The following is a 15,407-nucleotide window of genomic DNA, read 5'->3' on the forward strand; positions in this document are numbered from 1 at the left end:
GCTCACTCTCCTTTCCCTCTGCTGTTGACAGCAACAAACACACTTTTTAAAAACTCACTGAAGGATGACCAAAAATGCAGCGGCAACAGTGTCCTGGATCGACAGCCAGTTGATGTGGCAGCAAACTCACATCGGGAGAGGGTGGAAGGCGGTTTCACGTTTTTACCAATGCAAGTGTTGTTTTAGCATAACAAGGCTGGCTGACAACCCCCTCTGACCCACCCCACCTAGCCCACTCGCACCACCTTTCATTAACCTCAAAACCCAAATCCATCCAACTGGACCAGTGACGGCAACTCGCTGCCGATGCTGGCGGTCACACCCCTCTGCACAGCCATAATGGGCCATGGCACAATTGGGGGCCACGTAACCAACAACATTCCCAGTCCTTCCAAGAGGCCGGTTGCCTGCAAGTTACTAGCAACACCGCTTGTCCCTGTTTGTCTGCACTCACCAAAAGGAAAGAATGTTTTCCCCCACAACATGGCTGTGTGGGGATTAAGGCCCATTCTGAGTGGCCCCGGGTCGTGCGGCAGATGTTAGCCAGGATAGTGCTCGTTGCCGTGCCGACAGTGAGCCGGTGGGATCGGCCCGCCCCGACGCCGTTAAGCCTATGTACATGTATGGGAGGGTAAAGGGGGAGATGTGGGCCGGTGAAGGGCCTGTCACACATTGGTGGGAAATTTGTCACAGTGATCACACACTTACTGACACTGTCTCTGATTGTCATCACACACATGCACATACATATAAAGAGCTTCACACGGCTGGCCTGTCCCAGGTTTGTGTGACATCAGGACACAAGTATGTGTGAGAGTTGTTTTAGACCCTGACCCCTCAGTATCTGTGGGTGAGGGAGCGTTTTTATGAAAATATGTTTATTAATTTATGATTAGCCATGTCCAGACTACAGAAGTTACAGACATACTTTAATGACATGTACTCAAATGATCACATCAGCTTCTGTGCGGCCTGCATAAGGTGTGACTTTATCAATAGCATCTTGTGGGCTTTCAAACCAACACATCATCCATCAAACTCACTTCCCCTATGTGGGCACTCATTTACCCTCCCAGATGATGTTTTAAGGCAATGTGTTGTTTTAACTGCTAAGCTCTCAAGTGCTTGTCACACAGAACCTCTAATAAAGATTACTGTACAGTTGGCATCATTGATGACAGAAAAATCATGAGACATCGTCAATTATGGACGATTCAGTTTTGTTCAAAGTATTGATTTAACTTGGCAGCATTACAACAATAGTAAGAAATCTGATCACAGCAGCTGGACAGTAGATGTAACAAAATATTCCTTTCATCCCTTAGACTAATGATGTATGGTTGACATTTTGTTAATATAGATGTACAATTATGGGACTTAATGCATGAAAGAAGGAGAGAAGAATTTAAAAGTTTCATTTCTAGTATAATATCTAGCCCCTCTTTAGCATTTTTTCTCATTTCCCTCAGTCTGTACTGTAACCATTTACCCTAACCGCAGTGAACTCTGTTTGAATTGTAAGCGTGGGGTGAGGTTGTATGGTTGTTTGATGTGAAAGACGAGCCTGTTCTCTTTTACGTCAGACAGGTCTAACTGCAGGGTGAATGTGTTTAACATGGGGGCCCAGTGCAGGCCCCTGTGGTACTTGTAACCGTCAGGCTCAATGGAAAGAGGATACAGGGTCTGACAAGACATGACTTGACCCAGCGGTAGAGGCAGAGCCCCGCTATTGTCCTGAATAAACAGCAGAAATCAGTGTTGGAGAATTTCCCCTTATCCTGTGTGCGTGCGTGCGTGCGTGCGTGCATGCATGCATGTGTGTGAGAGAAATCTGTATGTGTGTCTGACAAAGTGAAGGGAACTCCTTCGGGGCAAGCAGAGCACAACACTGACAGAAGCAGTGTGTCTAAGTCGGTGGACACAACTTCCACAATGACTGTACTCTCTAAGGAAGAGTATTGGGCAGGACTGGGCTGTTTTCACGCACGGCTGGGTGTTTGGGCGCTTTGACAGATGGAAAGTAGCCAGCTGTGTGTGTGTGTACATGCATGTGCGTGTGCACAATTGTCTTATTTTGTGCTTCCATTCTGCTGATTTCAAACCTCAGCGGCAGCTTGACTGACCCCTTACTGCAGGGCAGGCGACAAATAACTACACTCCACCATGATGGGAAGAACTTTCCCAAATGTGTCTCTTGACACTGTAGAGGTTCAAAGGCCAAACTAATTTTAAGGGTTGACGGTCATGCTTTCTTTGAAGTGTGTGTATTGTTATGGCATGTGGTTCAGCAGGTAATGGACAGACATATTCTTTTCACAGTATCGGTTCCTTCGAGTTGATGCATAAAATGTATTGGAACTTGAGTTTTTATGCTTAAGTTTTTAAGATTGTAGACTTTTTTTTTTTCCAAAATATGGTGTCAGTTTCTCCATGAAACTCCATTATAGTACCTTCATGTTTGATAGCTAGTGCTGCCTGACGCCAAAACATTTCTAGGCATCATGTAAAGGTTTTCATTAATAAAGTTAAAATATTAATTTGGCATTAATAGGCATTGATTGATTAGGCATTGATTCAGTATCTCATTTGTATGTACGTAGGCTTTGTAAGCTCAGTGTGATGTTACAGAAATGTCAATGACCAACGATCCGTCTTTCTTTGAGGAGCAAGTAGCAGAGGTCCTAGTTACCTCTACAGCCTTGTGCTGCATTTATGTGGTTTTGGAGTAATCTGAGAAATGAGTTGCTGATCTTATTTCCTGCTCACCTGATCCGTTTTTACTTTCCTCTACATTATCAACGTGTTGTGTCAGTGCACTATGCAATTAAATACAACGCATCTTCTTTGTAGTGGCCAAATTTTTTTCCAATTACGACTTAAAGCTGATGAACACACTGAAGTTGGAAGTACGACCATCCTTGACTCGATTCCTTTTTTTTTTTTTTTTTTTTAAAGATATTTTTTGGGGCTTTTTCGCCTTTAATGTATAGGACAGACAAGCGTGAAGGGGGAGAGAGAGAGGGAGTGACATGTAGCAAACCCGGGCTGCTGCGGCAACAGTCTTGTACATGGGGCGCCTGCTCTACCACTAAGCCACCGGTGCCCCGCTTGACTCGATTCTGATTTAATTGGCCCTCGTTCACTCACTGTAGGAGGCAGAGTGAGCATTACCCTACGATAAAAGTGAGCGGGAGACTTTACAGAAACTGTGTACCAATCACTCTGGGTAATCCTCAGACCTTCCTGTGAACAGTTTCATTGGAACTTCTTTCCACCATCGAAATAGTCCTTATGAAAGACTATGTGCTCTAACTAGCCAGCTAATTTGCAGTCTAGCTAACATATTAAATCCGGAATGTGTCCTTTAACGGCAGCAAGAAAAATTTTGTTAAAAAAAGACACTGTCTTGCGATTATGTCGTTGGTATAATGTGATCAGGCCGCTGCCCATCCCAGGAAACATTAAAGCTGTACATTCAGTTCACAAATGTAGAGCTTGGCAATATATCTATATTATACTGATATCATGATATGAGGTAAGATATTGTCTTAGATATTGGATATTTTAATATCTTAAGTGCTGTCTTCTACTGGTTTTAAAGGCTGCAATAAAGTAAAGTGATGTTATTTTCTGAATTTATTAGACTGTTCCAGCTGTTGTGTTATTTGCTTTTACCCACTTAAGCCTGATTTATGGTCCTGCGTTGACTCATCGACGTCGCTACGTTGTTGCCGTGACGCCGTCGTGAACCCTTCGAACTTCTCCGTCACTCCGTTTCATTGCAGTGCAATTCACCGCCAGAGCGGTAGGAGGCTGCGTTCCTTTCCTGAGTGGTTGTTGTTGTCTCTAGTTGATTCTTTGTTTAGCTTCCGGCTTTTCCGGTCACAGAGAAATGAACGCGGAGCATGGACAGACGGCTCTGGCCGTATGCGTATCCGTATTGAACATTGAGCATAATGGCATATATATAATGAGCCTTAATACTGCAACATCTACATCGCAACAGAAGATGTTTAAAGATGGCGGGGATGGCGCAATCTGGAAATGCGTTGCTACCAAGCAAACCAATCACAGCCCTGCCGGTCTGCGCTGGGTCTGCGTCGCCTCGACACGTAGTTACATTTTTGGGGAGGTGCACGTCAGGCTACGCCGGGGGCTACGGCGAGCCTTCTGCGTAGCCCCGTACCCTACGACGTAGCGACATCGTTGATTCAACGCAGGACCATAAATCAGGCTTTAGTCGTTGTATTGACATGACTGATTATTATTTATCAATAATCTCACTGTGTAAATGTTTTCTGAAACTACCATTAGTCAACCCTAAGATATTATTGTCACAACATTGACATCAAGATATTTTGTCAAACATATTGTGATATTTGTTTTTCTCCATATCGCCCAGCCCTATATGAAGGTCATTGCAATCGTCAAATAAAAAACAATGAACACACCACCGCCCCGAGTGAAGATCATACTACAGTGATAAGGTGTGATAGACAACTGCCAAGAAGAGCTTGAGAGTAGAGGCTAGAAAGGATTTTATTTCTGCTTCCAGACAGGAACGTACTGCAGCAGGGGGAGCAGGGAGATATGACACCGGCGTCCATCTCTGAGGTCACAGCAAAGGGGACAAACTTCTTGGTCTGAGTGCCATCGACGTGCGACCATTCTGTGCCATGTCAACCTGTCAGAGAGAGAGGGAGGCAGAGGGAGGCACTGCCTGCTGAGAGGTGTCCAAGGTGTCATGGCCTCGTCTGGGAGGTGACAGACAGCGTGTGTGTGAGTGTGTGACGGGGAAATAAGACCGCTGAGAAGTCTAGGGGACGCTCATCGTGACCTTTCGTTTTGCCAGGGTCCATCTCGCTCTGTGCATCTGACAACAACTTTAAAGGACCCCGTCTTCCTGAGCCCTTGACAGGTGTGTGTGTTTGTGTGTACCTGAGAGTGCATAGAGGTTGTGTACACCAATTGTATGTGTTTACACACTCAAAAATAGAGCGAAAGGACATTTTTGTCTTAAACATTTTGCAGAGATGCAGATACATAATGTTCCCTAGCTGCATTCCTTTCGATCCACCATACAGGGAGAAAGTAGTTTGAAGTAAACACATTTGCACCAATTGAACTAATGGTACAGCTGTTGAAGGATAATTCTGTATTTTTCAACCTGGACCCTATTTCCTAGGGCGGGGCATATGGCAACAAATATTATCATGATAATTTTCCCCCTATTGACAGATATTGATATTTATTATGATAAATAAATTGATAAAGCTGTGAGTTTGAAAAGTATCCTGGCAATATCTGATACCTGAAGAAACCAAATGATTTTCCAGTTTCCCATGGCACTCATCATAAAGCTGAGGCAGAAAAATACGTCCTGTCTGGGAGCTTATACCTGCAGTCTAGCACTTTAATTAATTTCCTGAACCTGTCTTTCTCTACGGTGCTCACGAGCACTGCATCTCTGCTCCTTTTCGATCGCTCATCATGTGGGGTTACGGTGGCAAAAGAGGACACTATTGATTGCTGTTTTGGCGCAGCCTTGCTGGCGCAGAATAGGACCCTACTATACCAGAGTGACTACACTTCCATTGACTCCTGTGGTATGCTGAAGTTATGCCTCAAGCGCCCTCTAGTGGGGCATGAGGGCATTACCTTTCCGACCAGAAAACCCATTCACTTACAGTAAGTCTGACGCGCACTTGTTTGTAAGTTGATGAAAACGGCCTTGTTTTTACTTTTAGGTGTCTTGGTCATATTAAGTCATGCTTGTAATTTAAAATTTTAAAATTTAAAAACTGTAGAGAGTAACATTATGGTAGACAACTGTTTGGTTTTTTTTTGTTTTGTTTTTTTTTTACCTGTAAACGGGTCATCGATGCTCCTATTATGGTAGATTATGGTAGATTATGCTTTTAGGTTTGCATGACTTTGGAAACGCACAAGAATTTCCTGGTTGGCAGCAATACTGAAGTTCAGTCAGTTCTTGGTCGGATATGCAATACGCTATCCCACCACTAGAGGGCACATGACCAACTTTCCGCTTGACCAATGTGTGTTGCTACTCTGGTATTGTAGGGTCGTAGCGCAGGAATGCTAGGCTGGTGAGAAACACATGTTGGTGGACTTACTGCAGTTTTGAGCCGCATTTTCATGCTCTCAGTGTAGTCACTGGGATCCCACCTTTTCAGGTGATGGAAAAGATTTGTTGTGTTTTCCCTCCAGGTTGGCACCAGCCGCCAAAATATTTTGTAAATAGTAATTTTATCATAGTAAAACCCACTTTGTTCAAATTCAACATAAACAAACCATCACCAACTCTGGTTTGGTTGAAATAAACCCTTAATTCACCCAATTAGATGTGAGCATTATTGCCCTATACCTGCTAAAATGACTTTTTATTTAAATAGAGTCTGGAGGATAGGCAATGGGTATTTTGGGGCTGTTTCTGGTTAACCGAAAAGGATCCTACTCTCCTACAAAAAGGTCTTTCTCTTTAGGGATTTCTTCCATAATGTTGTCAGACACTTATAATAGTAGTCTGAGCATGTCTGTGTAAAAGTCAGCACTTTCAGTAGACATAAATTGATGGTGCACATATGCTCCGAGTGGTTACATTGCAGCCTTCTTTACACCTATCAGCTGCAGCACTCTGACTTAATACTGGACCAGTTGCAAAAAATTGGACTTGTGTTGGTTCTTGTCTGTTTGAGCCATATATGTTCGTGTTTCCTGCATGTGTCTGCTCACAAATAGACATATGTCATCAGTTGTGTTTGTTTGTGAGTCCATGTGTGTGTTTACCGTTTCTACGTGTGTTTGTGGTCAGGAGGTGAGGGGCGAACAACAGGGCATCAAACAGCTTTAAGAGAAGAAAATCCAACAACATAAACAAAACCACGGTCAGTGTGACACGCGTCACCTTCGCTGTGACAGGGGACAGACACCGGAGAGGCACATAGTCCCCGAGAATCTCTTTGAAGTCAGCCAGAAATTATGCCGCTGGTTTGGAAGTATTGTCTTTCCTGCCCTTGGGCGTTGTTGTAGGGCAGATGCACTCGGCTTTTAGAGAAACACTTGCCAGGATTAGGCCTATTAGCTGAGCAGGGGTGAATGACAGCTATTGCTGGTTTAGTGGAATCCGGTCTTTATGTAGAAATTTTGGATTGTTGTAATATTTTGAAAGCTTGATTAAGCCAGAGGTCTGCCTCTCTCTTGTTGCATGTCTTCTCCAACAAATTTCCTGACTAATCAAGATCGACTCTTCTCTGAATGTCTTTTTCTCTGTCTTTCCCTGCCTGCCTGTCTCAGTCATTACTGGTGCTGTGTTTGTGTTTCTGCTCCAGGCGTTGGGTAAATACCTCTGCTGGAGTAGGGTTTTTTTTACCCCCCTTCTTCCCACCTTCCTCCCTCCATTACCTCCTCTAATGACGTTTACACATCTGCTTAGAAGAGCCTCCACTCATCTCTCCGTCACCCCATGTCCGTCTTTCTCTCCTGCCCTTTGTTGCACGCGGACACACTGAGGCTGCAAGAATATGTTTAAGAATTACATTCTCGATTATTTGGCTGCTGAATTGATATCCTAGTAGTGCAATTCAGACACACATAATGTTCACACCACCTTCCTAATAGACCAACAAAAATTAAAAGTTAATTCACAAAGAGTTCTGGGACATAAAGACTACACTGAACAAAAATATAAACGCAACACTTTTGTTTTTGCTCCCATTTTTCATGAGCTGAACTCAAAGATCTAAAACATTTTCTATATAAACAAAAGACCATTTCCCACAAATATTGTTCACAAATCTGTCTAAATCTGTGTTAGTGAGCACTTCTCATTTGCCGAGATAATCCATCCCACCTCACAGGTGTGGCATATCAAGATGCTGATTAGACAGCATGATTATTGCACAGGTGTGCCTTAGGCTGGCCACAATAAAAAGCCACTCTGAAATGTTCAGTTTTATCACACAGCACAATGCCACAGATGTCGCAAGTTTTGAGGGAGCGTGCAACTGGCATGCTGACTGCAGGAATGTCCACCAGAGCTGTTGCCTGTGAATGTTCATTTCTCTACCATTAGCCGTCTCAAAAGGCATTTCAGACAATTATGCAGTACATCCAACTGGCCTCACAACCGCAGGCCACGTGTAACCACACCAGCCCAGGACCTCCACATTCAGCATGTTCACCTCCAAGATCGTCCGAGACCAGCCACCTGGACAGCTGCTGCAACAATCGGTTTGCATAACCAAAGAATTTCTGCACAAACTGTCAGAAACCGTCTCAGGGAAACTCATCTGCATGCTCGTCGTCCTCATCGGCTCTCGACCTGACTGCAGTTCGTCATCGTAACCGTCTTCAGTGGGCAAATGCTCACATTCGATGGCGTTTGGCACGTTGGAGAGGTGTTCTCTTCACAGATGAATCCCGATTTTCACTGTTCAGGGCAGATGGCAGACAGCGTGTGTGGCGTCGTGTGGGTGAGCAGTTTGCTGATGTCAACGTTGTGGATCGAGTGGCCCATGGTGGTGGTGGGGTTATGGTATGGGCAGGCGTATGTTATGGACAACGAATACAGGTGCATTTTATTGATGGCATTTTGAATGCACAGAGATACCGTGACGAGATCCTGAGGCCTATTGTTGTGCCATTCATCCACGACCATCACCTCATGTTGCAGCACGATAATGCACGGCTCCATGTTGCGAGGATCTGTACACAATTCCTGGAAGCTGAAAACATCCCAGTTCTTGCATGGCCAGCATACTCACCGGACATGTCACCCATTGAGCATGTTTGGGATGCTCTGGATTGGCGTATACGACAGCATGTTCCAATTCCTGCCAATATCCAGCAACTTCGCACAGCCATTGAAGAGGAGTGGACCAACATTCCACAGGCCACAATCAACAACCTGATCAATGCGAAGGAGATGTGTTGCACTGCGTGAGGCAAATGGTGGTCACACCAGATACTGACTGGTTTTCTGACCCCCCAAACCCCACCAATAAAGCAAAACTGCACATTTCAGAGTGGCTTTTTATTGTGGCCAGCCTAAGGCACACCTGTGCAATATTCATGCTGTCTAATCAGCGTCCTGATATGCCACATCTGTGAGGTGGGATGGATCATCTCAGCAAAGGAGAAGTGCTCACTAACACAGATTTAGACAGATTTGTGAACAATATTTGTGGGAAATGGTCTTTTGTGTATATAGAAAATGTTTTAGATCTTTGAGTTCAGCTCATGAAAAATGGGAGCAAAAACAAAAGTGTTGCGTTTATATTTTTGTTCAGTATATAAAGGGTGATAGATGTGTATGAGAGAGAGATTCGTAACAACTGCAAAAAGGACGTCAGTACATCTCTTTGGCTGCAAAATTAGATCTCTTCCATTTCTAAGATCTGCTTTATTGTGGCCACTTGTGCAATAGTCATAGTAGTAAGTTTTGTTTTTACTTTTTAAAAGGATTAAATGATTCCTTAGCTGTAAATATTGCGACAATAGATTCAACATTTAAGTTGAAGCAAGCAAAAATGTCAAGTTTGTCAATTTCAGTGTCTCAAATGTGAGAATGTGATTTTATACTTTTCTTTATCCCCAAAAGTGTAAACTAAATATTTTGGGGTTTTTAATTGTGTGATGGATAAAACAAGGAACTTAAAGACACTTAAAGACGCTCAAGGAAGTTATAATGTGCATTCTTCCCATTATTCTGACATTTTATGGACAACAATCTAGTTAACTAATCTAATTAGTTATAGCCTTACAAACTTGTTTGTCGTGTTAGTTATGATCCTCTCTCCCGGTGTCTGATTACGTGTTTGCACACTGTGGTCAAATTTCCTTTTCCCAATTTAGCATTTGTACTTTGCTTTTCTTTCTTTTTGTCATAAGATGTGTCATAATGGGACAAAAAGACTCTTTTATTCTGGACACCTGAACTTTTCAACTCTTCACCTCCACATGCCCTCAAAACCGGGAATAGTGCTTCAAGTGATCCACACACATAAACATTTGCATGCAACACTACACACACACACACACAGGCATACACACACACTCATACACACACACACACACACACACACACACATGCATCAGTCGATAAAGAGACTTGCCCAGCGGTCATGTCACTCGAGCTTCATTTTCCCGCTGATTGACATGGCCTGTAAAACACACAGTCACACACACATATGCACATGCATACAGAGTGACTGTACCTGTCACCTCTGTTGAATAGTATTACCTTTACCTCATTTTGTTCTGCCTGTCAATCACCTCTATTCTTCTTCTGCCGACAGCTGAATGGGCTCCTGTGGGACTCTGTAAAGTGTGTGTGTGTGTATGTGTGAATGAAAGCCTGTTGCCTGGCGCCACTTCGCCCACCCTCCACTGTCATCCACCAAACCCTCTTGTAAACCTGTCTTAATGGGACAGTTGAGAAGATGCACTGTACTTGTGTGTGTATCTGTGTGTGTGCATGTGCACTGCCGCCAGGCCTCACAGCATGTTAACTCTGAAGAAAATAGTTTTCAGCTCGTCCCCTTTCTTTCTCTTCTCAGTGGGTCGGGTTCAGTAATGCCTTAGGTTAGCTCAACAAACCCACCAAAATAGAGTGACAGACAGTGGAACTTGACAAGAACATGACTAAGCCCCACTAGTGACGCCTACAGTAGAGCCCCCAGGTGAGAGGCTACAATGTTTACACCCCACAGAACACGCCACGAAAATATAGCATGTCTGATGTTGTGCCCTTTGACAGCTTATTTTCTCTGCTTAGAGAAACAATTGTCAATCAGACCTCTGTAGGCATTATTAAGAGTGGGAATATCATCTTGCTGCATAAATAGCTACCTAGACACATTCATGAAAAGTAGCGGCAGAAAAACAGTGACAAGCACTGATGCAGCTGTATGAGTTGTACAGAAATAACTCTTAAATCAACATTTTTCTGTGCTGTGTCACCAGTAGCTGTTGAAAGTGCAGGATACACTAGTTAGCCACTCTTGACTTCCAGTTAAATACAACAGTAATGCCCACAACTGTTTATTACTGTAATTACAAGTATAGCCTGTGGTGTAAAAGTAAAAAAAAACATTGATAACCACCAGAATAAAAAAATCTTAAGGATTTTCTAGTGTCATTAAAAGGAGACAAGCAACATTAATGATAAGGATTGCAAAGCTGCTCACTGATTAACTGTGTTTTATTGGGTCAGCATCCTTTCCGATATCTTGGATAACACCAGGCGAAGGTACTACGTGATGTGAAATGGGCAGGTGCATGTTGGTGATCTGAAAATAGTGCAAAGTCAGTTATTTTAATTTGGCTTACTGATTTGGCCCGCCCACCAACATGGCAAACAGTTGTAGCAGCTGTGGCTTTGACAAATGACTCATGGAGGCAGTTAAGATACGTTGAAACCTTTAGTGTCCAATAGCTGCTTCTTCTTAGTCATAACTTAGTCACGCATCCATTTTCAACCGCTTATCCGAGGCTGGGTTACAGAGACAGCAGGCTGAGCAAAGTACTCCAGACGTCAATCTCCCCAGCAACGCTTTCCAGCTCCTCCTGCGGAGGAGTGTTCTCAGGCTAAATGAGATATGTTATCCCTCCAGTGTGTTCTGGGTCTGCCCTGGGGCCTCCTACCAGTTGGACATGCCCGGAACACCTCTGACAGGAGGCATCCTGATCAGATGCCTGAACCACCTCAACTGACCCCTTTCGACATGAAGGAGCAGCGGCTGTACTCCGAGCACCCTACGGATGTCCGAGCTCCTTACCCTATCTCTAAGGCTGAGCCAAGCCACCCTTCAGAGGAAACTCATTTCCCCTCATATTCGCAGTGTCATTCTTTCAGTCATTACCCAGAGCTCATGACCATAGGTGAGGGTTGGGATGTAGATGGACCAATGGAATGGAAAATCAGTCAAATTTAAATATATACTGTAGATATGATACACATATTTTTTTTAGATCACTATGAATTAATGTCCATTAATCTGCTTCTAAAGCTTATAAACTCCCTAAAACTCCGAAATTTGCCCTAAGAATCATCACATTTTTAAGCTTTCTTCAGTGTCAGAGTAATCCAGTGATAGTTATTTGTGCGTCCATCGACACATCGCTAACAGGAACTGCTAATAGCTGATTCAGCACACTGTTAATAGTGCTACTTTGCTAAAATGTAAACAAATATAAGCCAGAAAAACAAGGCTGAAGTTGTAGCCCATGGCGTAACTCACCAAATGCATGACAACATTGTACTTCCTGTTTACAACCCTGAAGCATGACTGGACACTGTTGTTCTAAAACCTAGAGCATGATTATCCCCCAAATAGAAGTAAGACAAAAACTTAATAATATGAATGGAAAATTTCATAAATGAAGCACACTCATTAAGTTTGCAGTTTGCTTGAATTGACCTTTATTTTAGATTCTTTTCTTAAAGATTTGCACAAGTCTCCTCTCTACCACACAAACACACATCTTATCTGTTGTCTCAGTGGTCACCCCTCTCCCGTGATATACATTAGCCTCCTTTCAGGGATTGGAGTTTTTGTTTTATCCGTTTTTCAACCCTAGTTATCTCCCTCTTTCTTCAGAGACATGTTGTTTTCAGATTTTGTCCACCTTTCTTTGCTCTGATATGACACTGGAAGCTGGAGGTCTTCTCCCTCAAGGATGCACTGAAGATAAGAGCTTGTGTGAGTCTGTGTGCAGGGTTTCATATGTATGTAAATGTGCGCATGTGTACATTTCCTCAGGTATCACGGTTAAAAGATAGGGGAGTATGCATCATACTGTATGTGCCTTTCCATGCATACGCATGTGCTCGTGTGCCGTTCAAGTTCACATATCAGAAGTTTGAGAGATTGGACGCAGGACTGACTTGAGTACCTAAGTGTGTTTACTGAATAACTGAGTGTGTGTTCATGTAGTCTGTGACTGAGACTTGGCAGGAACTCCGAGGCACCTCAGATTGGAAAATATGCACTCACAATTATACACTCACACCCTACCTATCTCTCTCTATATAGATATACTTTCTGGTCGCTCTTTGTATGTTCTTCATGTTTGCCAAGTTTCTCTCCGAGAGCCAAAACAAGACCAGGCAGTCGCTGAGAGAGAGAGAGTGAGCGTCTGCAGGAGATAAAGGTTGTGGGGAAAAAAAAGTCAGAAAATTTGAAACACTGTCCTTTTGAGAGAGATGAGACAATAAAGAGTAGAGTAAAAACTGCAAGAGAGAAAGAAAAAATCAGACTCACTTAAAGGCTGTCCTTTGAGAGAGACGAGACAAAGAATGAGGAGAGTAAAAATTGTCGGAAAGAGAGAGTGAAAGCTTGCAGACAGGGTCAGAAAGCTTAATGCATTTCTAATAGGAGGTACCTCAGAAAAACATGGGGGACAAGAAAGAGGGGGAAAAAGATAAAAGGCATGGGACAGGTAGGCAGAGGGATGATAAGTGAATGTACAAGAGGCAAAATAAGAGAGAGAGAAGCAAAAGGGAAGGAGAAACTGACAAACTTACACAGAGCCAGGTGAGGAGATTATTGTGTGTGTGTGTTTAGTAAAGTTGTGTGTACTGGGGTCGGGGGAATGAGGCCGGGCTGTGATGACCTTGTGTCAGTCACCCTATGGCAGCTCTTTAACCCTGTAATTTACCACATCACTCTTCTCACAGTGATGGGACCACTGCACCAGCTGACAGCACTGCCTCTGGCGTGTGTGTTTGTGTGTGTGTGAGAGAAAAGGAGAGAAAGATGGTTAGAGACTAAGAGTGCATACCTGTGAGACAGGATTCTTGAGATGTCAAACAAAATGTCTTTGAACCTTCCTTTATTTTATCTTTCTCTCTTTCTCTCTTGTTGCAGAGGAGCTCCAGATCTGCACCAAGGCCCTAATATACTCTGGGGTCATTGCCAAATTTGAACTCATTTGTTTATGACCCTGCTTCTGTTGCAGCATAAGCTACACCACTGCAAGTACGTCATAGTTATCTCACTTAAAGAGTAACCAGTCACCAGCCACTGGTCTGTGATGCATGAAACTCTGCTAACCTTTATGGCACACATGTGCATGTAAAGACAAGAAAGAGAGCGCGTAGGCCATTCAAGATTGAAGTCGGTTCAGCTGAGCATGCAAGTTTCTACGCTATAGAGTCTTCATCCTTCCTGTCTGGAAATAAAAGAATACTTTATAGATTTCCCAACATTAAGACGAACCCTGTTTATCCATGCAGGTGGCACAGAACATGAGGAACACCTCGATATCATATGATCCAGAACAACAACACCACTAAAGCTCTATATATACATGATGCAAGGGGGTTAACAGGATTTCTGTCATAGATACCTATGGCACTGTAGCATCAGCTTTAACTTTAGTTTAGTGTTGAATTTCACCCATTCTGACAACTCTAGACAAATCTATTTGCATCTGATTGGGCCCTATTGTGCTGTAGTTATACTACATTGTTTACATTTCTTTATTCACAGTGTAATGTAGAACGACAGAGGGAAGCACACCCTCAACAATCTCTACTGACAAAACTTAAATAAGCTATATACAACATTCAAAGCATTAATATAGCGGCAATCCACTATTTGCTATGTAAAGGTATAATGGAGTAATGACGTTCTGAACAGAGAGTAAAGTTACGCTAACTCTGTGTAATCTGAGTTTCTCTGTTAGTTGTAGTTGGTAGTCTAGGGGCACGTACAGTGGTGTGAAAAAGTGTTTGCCCCCTTCCTGATTTCTTACTTTTTTGCATGTTTTCCGCACTTAAATGTTTCAGATCATCAAACAAATTTAACCATTAGTCAAAGATAACACAAGTAAACACAAAATGTAGTTTTTAAATGAAGGGTTTTATTAATGAGGAAGAAAAAAAATCCAAAGCTACATGGCCCTGTGTGAAAAAGTGTTTGCCCCTAAACCTAATAACTGGTTGGGCCATCCTTAGCAGCAACTACTGCAATCAAGCGTTTGCGATAACTTGCAATGAGTCTTTTACAACGCTGTGGAGGAATTTTGGCCCACTCATCTTTGCAGAATTGTTGTAATTCAGCCACATTGGAGGGTTTTCGAGCATGAACCGCCTTTTTAAGGTCATGCCACAGCATCTCAATAGGATTCAGGTCAGGACTTTGACTAGGCCACTCCAAAGTCTTCATTTTGTTTTTCTTCAGCCATTCAGAGGTGGACTTGCTGGTGTGTTTTGGATCATTGTCCTGCTGTAGAACCCAAGTTCGCTTCAGCTTGAGGTCACGAACAGATGGCCGGACATTCTCCTTCAGGATTTTTTGGTAGACAGCAGAATTCATGCTTCCATTTATCACAGCAAGTTTTCCAGGTCCTGAAGCAGCAAAACAGCCCCGGACCATCACACT

The 15,407-nt window shown here is 43.2% G+C and overlaps 1 protein-coding gene across 7 annotated transcripts in view; it reads left to right on the forward strand.

Annotated features, from left to right (window-relative positions):
• Positions 1-15,407, forward strand: part of LOC125903203 (WD repeat containing planar cell polarity effector) — a 113,151-nt gene that overhangs the window by 6,740 nt on the left and 91,004 nt on the right. For 2 of the 7 annotated variants that reach the window (XM_049599964.1, XM_049599969.1), the window contains 2 exons: positions 4,556-4,918; positions 13,890-14,000. The exons of 2 other annotated variants lie outside the window; for them this stretch is intronic. The gene's annotated coding sequence lies outside the window, so the exon portion shown is untranslated. The remainder of the gene's footprint in view (positions 1-4,555; positions 4,919-13,889; positions 14,001-15,407) is intronic. 3 more of the 7 variants (XM_049599967.1, XM_049599971.1, XM_049599968.1) reach the window with 2 other exon arrangements.

The sequence above is a fragment of the Epinephelus fuscoguttatus genome, linkage group LG16, assembly GCF_011397635.1.
Source record: "Epinephelus fuscoguttatus linkage group LG16, E.fuscoguttatus.final_Chr_v1".
In the NCBI taxonomy this organism is placed as follows: domain Eukaryota; kingdom Metazoa; phylum Chordata; class Actinopteri; order Perciformes; family Serranidae; genus Epinephelus; species Epinephelus fuscoguttatus.